This window comes from Amblyomma maculatum, chromosome 5 (genome assembly GCF_055883805.1).
Source record: "Amblyomma maculatum isolate TAMU_Amacu chromosome 5, ASM5588380v1, whole genome shotgun sequence".
NCBI classification, from domain to species: Eukaryota; Metazoa; Arthropoda; class Arachnida; order Ixodida; family Ixodidae; genus Amblyomma; species Amblyomma maculatum.
The window spans coordinates 93,681,069-93,687,919 of NC_139348.1; the positions used below are offsets into that span (position 1 = coordinate 93,681,069).

The window sequence follows — 6,851 nt, forward strand, 5'->3', positions numbered from 1 at the left end:
TTTCTTATTCTGTTATTGATGAATGCTTGAACCACGTGCAGGGTGTGTTGTTCGAGCATACCCCTGTGGTTGGTAGTGACCCTGGCTATCATACGCGCAAGCTGCAGACTGGCGTTTTTGAGCAGAGTGCACCTCAAAACAGGAGACGAAGCAAATTGACGTCATTATACGTAACGCAGTTAAAAAGCCTGCCTTAAAGCACTTCCACAGAACGCCTTTTGCAATTAAGTGTGCTCAATACAGCCAAAGAACACCTTGCTGCCCAACGCGAAACCCAGAATTATCGACTAGCGGCAACCTGCACGGGACAGGCCGTTCTTATGGACCTTAGCCTGACTAGCTCGCAAGCTTACTCGTACAAAAACCGGCTATATCGCCCGAGTGGTCAGACTCGTTCATAGCCAATCCCCTACCCCGAAATATGCATCCTCTCTTCCACCAAAGGCGCCGGAAGGCGCGGGCCAAATACATCCAGGAGAAGTACGGTACAGACACTGAATCCTAACACGTAGACTCAGCGAAGTCAGAAGCGGGGTACATTGTAGCGGTTGTCATTCACCAACAACAACTGCTTGATGCCCTCACCGTGTGTGATGACAATATAGAAATGGCGGAGGAGGTGACCATTGCTGTAGCTGCCACGCATACCACCTGCGCCTATATAATAACAGACTCTATGGCTGCCTACCGCAACTACATCAAAGGACGAATATGTCTCCAGGCTGCCAGAATATTGAAATGTTATGGACACCCAGAACAAGACAAATGCATCGTCAGGACACCGGGACATCAAGACGTGGAAGGGAACGAGTGCGCCCATGCCGCTTCCCGAGCTCTCCCCCCCCCCCCCCCCCGAGACTCGAACCCTCCATCCTCCACTCCCCCGTATCCCAGCCCTCTGGCGACGTATGCAGAGAGCTTACAGCACTGCAGACGCTCTCGCAGAAAATATCCACCCCCTGCCAAGGGGCTCTCCAAAGCGGAGGAAGTTAGATGGCGACGCCCACAGACAGATACATATAACACACCAGCCCGTTTAAACACAATACACCCCGGGTTCTGCGACCCCAAATGCAAATATTGCGGGCAGAAGGCAGGCCTGCATCACATGGTGTGGACCTGCCCACACAGTCCTCCAGATGATCCGAACGCAGTGCCAACAATTTAGGGGTGGGAGGCTGCCCTATCCAGCACTGGACTAGAGGCCCAACGGGCCCTCGTGACGCGTGCGGATAGCAGCGGCAGCCGCTGGAGTCCCGGACGCGTATTGACAAACCATATCCCGTAGGAGCACTCGAGCAGACGACGCTCTGACGCACAAGCACGTGACACGACGTCACTTCCTTTAAGTTGTTTTTTGCTTGTTTTTATTTTTTTTTTATGCCAAAGGAAGATGGCGGCGCACACGCTCGCGCCGTTGCTTCGCCGACGCTGGCATTGGGGCGTTGGTTAACCAGACAAACGCGTATCCTTCTACCATGGCTTAGTGGTAGTGCCTGTGGCTTATGGGGTGCTGCGGCCGCAGTTTTGAGGCTTTATAAATGCAGTGGCCCAAGCCGTGCCATTTGGATGCTGGATACTGTGATGTTTGCAGTTCGAAACAAGTGTCTTGGCCGTCATCTCGAAGTCTGGTGTTTGACTCTGACAGCAAGCGATTTTGTGCAGCCACGACTGCTGAACTTTTGCTGCCTAAACATGCTGGATGCCGACTGTGCTGGTGCTGGATGTGCAAGTGTGTCGATTCCAAGAAAGCTGCGCAGCGCCGTTGGAGCTCGCCTTATGCCTTGGAGCCACTAATCGTTGAAAGTGCCTTGGTTAGTAGCACTGCAATATTTAGATAAGTACCGCTGGAATATGGGGGGGGGAAAGGGGGGGAAAAAAGAGATAAAAAAAAAAACTTGGTTACGTGGTGTATTTGTGCAACATTTGCTGTGATGCTGCATCGCTGCTCGGGGGTCTTCGCTAAGGATGCTAAAGCTACTGGCCTACCCAAGGGCTAATGCAGACTACTATCGATGCTAAATTACATCTCAAAGGCCGTCTCTCATTTTATGCTACCTTGTGAGCAGCTGTTTTCACTCAGGATTGTTTTTTTTTTCTTTCTTTTTCCAGTTTCCGGCATTTAAATGCGGAAATGTTTCATATGGCAACATGCTGGAACAGCGAAGCCAGTTTTCTGAAATTAGCGGTAATAATCCTTGAAATGAAAACATGCTCTCGTTTTGTGAACGCACGCATGATTACGGCGCCCTGGTCATAGCGGCAACCGCCCTTTTCTGAAGCCCATGCATAATCTGGCGACGTCAAACTATTGATTCTGAAAGTAGTGGGATATTAGGTGAACTCGATAACCAAGTACTCACGCTTCTGTGGCTAAAAACAGCGCTGACACGAGACGAAGCAGAGGGGACACGACGCTGTTTCGTCTGCTTCGTCTCGTGTTAGCGCTGTTTTTAGCCACAGATCATGCACCAACCAGCCAGAATTTCCACCCTCTTAAAGTACTCACGCTTGTTTGAGAGCACTGTGTTGAATAGGCATTTGTTGAGCGCAATAGCTAACTTAACTGCACCTGTTAAGCAGAGGCAGTGGCATAGCATGCTGTGTAATTTGTTTTTTGTAACTCTTTATGTATGTGATTGGTATTCTGCTCAAGTGTCATGGCAAGAAGAAACAACAGTGTTTATTTTTGAAGTTGTGGGCACCCCATAACATGCTTACGCAGAATGGTGCAGTTCAATATTGAGTCAAATAATTATTAAGTGCTGGTTTTCACAACAACTGTTTATTCCTTGTATACATCTCAAAGTGACCTTGGCTAACTTGAATTCCAAACTATCTTACAGCCGCTTCAAAAGCTTCTGAATTAGGTGACATGTTGTACATGCACCATTATGCCTACCAATCTTTTTGAAGAAGGAATCATTGCTACAAAATTAAAGGATTAAGCTCACAAATTATAGCAACACTTGAAGAGGGGAGAACCACAGTATTTTGACATCACTCCCTTATGGTTTGCACACTGGTCAGCTAGCAATCCAACATTTCAAAGAAACGCTTGTTAATGTCATCATCATGTGCCACAAGTGTGTTTATAGTAAATTAGGTACTACAAGGACTTGTGGCTATAGTAAATTAGGCACTACAAGGCTACCCCGATGAAAGTCGTCTAGGAGATAGTATGAAACAACCAGTTTTAGGCATTTAAATTTGAGGGACCTGAGTTCGATCCCAGCCATAGTGACCATGTTTTGATAGAGAAAAATGTAAGGCACCCATTTACTGTGTGATGTCAGTGCATGTTAAAAAAAAATCATTGGTCAAAAATGAGCCGGAGACCTACACTACAGAATCCTGCAAAGCCTAAGTCAATTTGGGACACTATACTAAACAAAACTAAAATACACTTCTAAATTTAGGTAAAAGAATGCCTTTGCTGTTTAGTAAATGCACGGCAAGCAATACATTGTAAACCATTTATGCAGAAGCAGTTTGTTTTACTGACAAATGCCTTCAACTTTTCGGCAGGAAAAAGTGGCAGATGTGACTTCAGTTCTACAAATGACACTGGGCAGCCATGCAGCCATCAAAGAACCTACTTTGAATTGCAAATAGCCACATTTGTGTTTGCAAGGAGGCCCAAAGCACAGTGAATAAGCAAGATAGCGATGAAAATAATTCAACGAAAAGAAAGGTGGAGAGTTCAGCCAGCAGCAATATGACCCTAGCGTGCTGCTCCACACTAGAGAAGGGAGAAAAGGGAAATAAAAGGAGAATGAGGATACAAATGGTTGATGACAATGTTGTAGTGCAGTGAATTGGTTCGAGTTATAGAGAAGACCACGCGCACAGTGGATTGCACTTGTCTCGCATAGTCTACATATAACACATGAAGTGCATATTCTCCACATGCACCAGTTGTCATTGCACACACTTTCACTCTCATATTCTGGTCCAAATGCATACACAGGCTCGCCACGCACTGATTCTGAAAAAGCTCAAACTAGACAGAAACATGATTGATCGCACTGTAAGCAGCTGTATAGCATGCGAAGCACAACACTAACAATTTGTGGTGTGTCACATATGGAATGGTTTGACTGTTAAATTGGCAGGGTACCATGCCATCAACTAATGTCTAAAAGCTGAGATGATGGCTTTGGTTGGAAGTAATCTAAGCCCTTGGCGATGCAAGTACACAAACGTAATCCAAATGCATTGTTCTTGAATGGCTGCTTTCCAAATTGTTGATATTCAAATTAAAGTAGTGTGGTGCTGTATGTTTTTCTGAAAAAAAATCTTGCTGTGCAGCTAACTTCATTGCAACATCTGATTGAAGCTGGAACACCTGCAGCAGTACCACACAGCAAGACAAAAGTGTCCACGCAGATTGCAGAACTTTTGTAGACATGGAAAATAATAAAGTATGATTCATACTTATGAAACCTTTGCCCTTGTCTTCATTTTGATAGTGCGGTCCTAGGCAGCTGCTGCACCAAGATTTTCATAGGTCAACAGGCCCACCAGAACCAATGCACCCAACCGACCTTCTGCAGGGAGACCCAGCCGCTACCGATTCCAGTGGCTATGGGGAATGTGTTTATAAACCTGTACTACTGGAACTAGTAGGATCCCCGCAAGAAACCAGTAGGAAATTTTTACCTTGGATAAACAATTATCTTCTTTGGCACTTTTCAGCAATTGCTCTGATCCCTAAAAAGATGTTGGCTACATATCTACAGAATATCATTTAATATCTCATCAAGAGATGTGTGGGCATATGTGGGTATTCGGTACATGTCCACTTTCTACTCTCTTCAACGTGGACATTATAATGTATACTATAATGATATATTATTAACATTTGCCGCAGATATTCACTAGATGTTCACTCAGTATAAGTTCTTTGGCTAAGATTTTTTTTTTCTGTAAACTGATTTTACGAACGTTTACAAGGGAAAGTTATCAGATTGACGGCATGTGACTAGCACTTTGTGTCATCATTTCTACAATTAGTCATTTAGCTTCGAGGTGATGACTTCCTTCAAAAGCCTCCTCTCGCACTTGCCAGCTAACTGCATTGGTCTGCATGGAAACTATCGCCTAATATATTGCGCTCGTGTACTTTCGACTCCAGTGTATAAGCGAGAAATGTAGCTCCACTTTTTGTTAAATTGACTGAAATTCAACCCACATATAGCACTAGCCGAGTATAAATTATTTGACAATGATTGAAATATACTCCTATGAGCAATACTGGCTGATCGGCAAAGTACGTATCTTTCTCCATCCTTTTGAACCTTTTGCACAATCCAAGACTTGTTGGTTTCGACGCTGTAGGCTTCCAGCCATTCGTTGACGGCTGCCTCGTTTGTCAGGTTCGCGCGATACACTGATCCGAGCCCTTTTGACGCGAGCTCATCTTTTACGAGCTCGAGTGGCTCTGCAGGAGCTCGTCCATCATCTCTAGTTATCCGCAATTGACACACAAGTTCGCCAAGCACAAAATCACCCTGGTTAGCGCAGCGCGCAACGGATGAGCCAAGTGCACGTGCGTACAACCCAGAAGCACCGGACGAAATGCGTGGAGCTATGCGGATGGGGAGAAGTGCAAACTTCGGGGTGTAGCCGAGCCGAGCGACGATTCCAGAAAATACCAGAACAAGAACAGCCGCGCAAGTGACCACTGGACTGAAATTTACGTAACACGTGACCGGTAACCGACCGACGTTTACAGAACACCAGAGCAAAAAGCCCGCGCAGTGGTCACTGGACCGAAATTAACGTGATCGCGTGACCGAACTTTTAGCCGACGGCGATTCGCGTTATTTTTACCTGAACTTCAGCCGACAGCCGTGCGAAAATACGGGCGCTGCGCGAAAACGACACCGAAACATGAGTACCTTTGACAAACACCAGCGGGAAAAGAATGTAAATGCGAGCCCTGCATGAAACGAAACTGAAACCATGAGTAGTCTCGTCACAAGGCGCTAGGGAGAAACAGCGTCGTTGCTACTCACGGAAGTGACGTTGTGTCACGTGCTTGCGCGTCAGAGCGTCGTCTGCTCGAGTGCTCCTACGGGATATGGTTTGTCAATACGCGTCCCGGACTAGGGACCCCACTTACACATCCCTCTCCCTTCAATCTACTCAATAAAGTTTTTCGCTCACTCACTCAGTCTCTTATTCTGAGCGCTGATATTGTTGCCTTCGGGGGTGGCTCAGTGGTTAGGACACTGAGACACTGAGGTGGTGGCTCAGTGGTTAAGAATCCGACCATATTGGCAGAATTTCGATGGAGGCGAACAGAAAAAGGTGCCCTTGTGATGTTCGGTGTCACCGTACGTGAAATATCCCCATTTGATTGAAATTCCACCTAAGCCCTAACTACAGCCCTTCTATTTCTCTTTGTTTAGCCCCTATCATCCCCAATATGTCTCCTTTCACTCCCCCTTCCTCCCTTTCCTTACGGCGCGGTTGAGGTAAATGGCTGCGTTTTGATGGAGGCGAAACGAAGAGGCGTCGTGTGCTGTGCGATGTCAGCGCATGGTAAAGATCCCCAGGTGGTCGAAATTACTCCGTAGCCCTCCACTACGGCTCCTCTTTCTCTCTTTCCACTTTCACTCCCATCTTCCTCCCTTCTCTTACGGCGCGGTTGCGGTGTCCACAGAAAAACGAGTCAGACAGTTACCGCGCCTTTCCCTTCCAATAAATAAATCAGTAAAAAAAATCAGTTCACAGAAAACAAGTGAGACAGATATCTCGCCTTTCCCTCCCTATAAATCAATCCTTGCGGTTCGGGTGGGCAACAAGTGTGACAGATATTGCGCCTCTCCTTTTGTCAAAAGCCA

At 46.4% G+C, this 6,851-nt stretch overlaps 1 long non-coding RNA gene across 1 annotated transcript; it reads left to right on the top strand.

Moving 5' to 3' along the window:
- Nucleotides 1-1,271: 1,271 nt before the first annotated feature.
- LOC146188725 (uncharacterized) lies at nucleotides 1,272-4,445 on the top strand. Its single transcript, XR_014707582.1, has 2 exons — nucleotides 1,272-1,814; nucleotides 4,312-4,445. It is a non-coding gene; the product is annotated as an uncharacterized LOC146188725 (long non-coding RNA).
- The last annotated feature ends 2,406 nt before the right edge of the window (nucleotides 4,446-6,851 follow it).